General features: G+C 35.5%; 1 non-coding gene across 1 annotated transcript; it reads right to left on the bottom strand.

Moving 5' to 3' along the window:
• Positions 1-276: 276 nt before the first annotated feature.
• LOC120577253 (small nucleolar RNA R71) lies at positions 277-383 on the bottom strand. Its single transcript, XR_005643327.1, has one exon. It is a non-coding gene; the product is annotated as a small nucleolar RNA R71 (small nucleolar RNA).
• Between the last annotated feature and the right edge of the window lie 1,190 nt (positions 384-1,573).

The raw sequence follows: 1,573 nt of genomic DNA, 5'->3' as shown, positions 1-1,573 counted from the left end.
AAATTTGAAATAAAGCCTGCACTTATTTACCTAGTGCAGCAAAATCAATTTTTCGGATCACCCACTGAGGATCCGAATCTTCATGTTTCAATTTTTTTAATACTCAGTGGAACTTTGAAGGCAAACCAAGAGGCCGTAAGGCTGCACCTCTTTCCTTTCTCCTTGAGGGATAGAGCTAGTGCTTGGTTTCATTCATTGAAAATTGGTTCTATAATTTCATGGCACCAAATGAGGAAGGCATTCCTTTCCCAATTCTTTCCCCATAGTAAAACTGCTCAATTAAGGAGTCACATCACACAATTAACTCAAAAAGATGGTGAATCTCTTTACAATGCGTGGGAGCGTTTCAAAGAAATGCTTAGGCTTTACCCCCATCATGGTTTTGAGAATTGGCTTATTATCCACACTTTTTGTAATGGTCTTTTGTTTTCCACAAAAATGAATGTTGATGCAGCTGCAGGTGGAGCTTTGATGAATAAAACTTACACAGGAGCCTATGATTTGATGGAGAACATGGCATACAACCACTATCAGTGGACAAGTGAGAGAGTTATTGTAACACCCCGTTTTCGCAACGTAAAAATTTCATTTAAATAATCAGAGTTCTCAACATAAACGGAATGTCACACTTCTTTTCAAAAATCGTAAATGGAATAAATAACTATTTATCCTTCATAAATCAATAACATAATATTTAATACTTCGCAGCGAATTTATTCAACATCTAAAATAGTCTTTGGCACGAAGGCCTCATTAAAACATCTCTTAAAAATCCAAATTAAATCATAGTCATGTAAAAACATAAGCAATACGTAAAGGAATAGAAAATAGCCACAACAAAATCCCATCCCGTTACGTATCAGAGCACCTAAGACACACGAGAGGGAAACCTCACACGACATCAACTATTCTTGGTTACCTGCAAGTTACCCATGGTGGGCAACATTTAGAAGGGGTGAGATTTCACAAAACAATAATATTAAGCATATAATTCAACAATTATATTTACTCAACATCAAATCATCTTAACATTCATTATAGATAATACTATATCATTAAACACTTCAATCATAGTTTGTATAAACAATTACAACTTCTCAATTTATCAACATAAACATCCTTGACTCGACAATGCGACTCTAACTTGACTATGCAACTTAAACCTCTTATATGCATGTGGTACCAATACGGGGCATCAAGCCCCCATCGCTATTTGAGTATTAATATACTCCAGAGCATCAAGCCCCAATCGCTATTTAAGTATTATTATACTTCCGGAGCATCAAGCCCCAATCGCTATTTGAGTATTATTATACTTCCGGAGCATCAAGCCCCAATCGCTGAATGCTAATGCATGGACTCGACCTCTTAAACATCTTAATTCAACGACCTCTTAAATAGTCCAATAATTTGGAACATCATCATCATCATCTTAATCAACTTAGACCGACTCATGCAGCTTAGTTAAATAACAACAGCAACACAGCAATATACAAAACCAGCATGACATAATAATATCAAATGCAAGTCAACAACGTCTCAATTATTCACATATAATTCAAGTAATGCATAT

Source organism: Medicago truncatula, chromosome 7 (genome assembly GCF_003473485.1).
Source record: "Medicago truncatula cultivar Jemalong A17 chromosome 7, MtrunA17r5.0-ANR, whole genome shotgun sequence".
Lineage (NCBI taxonomy): Eukaryota > Viridiplantae > Streptophyta > Magnoliopsida > Fabales > Fabaceae > Medicago > Medicago truncatula.
This window is presented reverse-complemented; position numbering and strand designations above follow the sequence as displayed.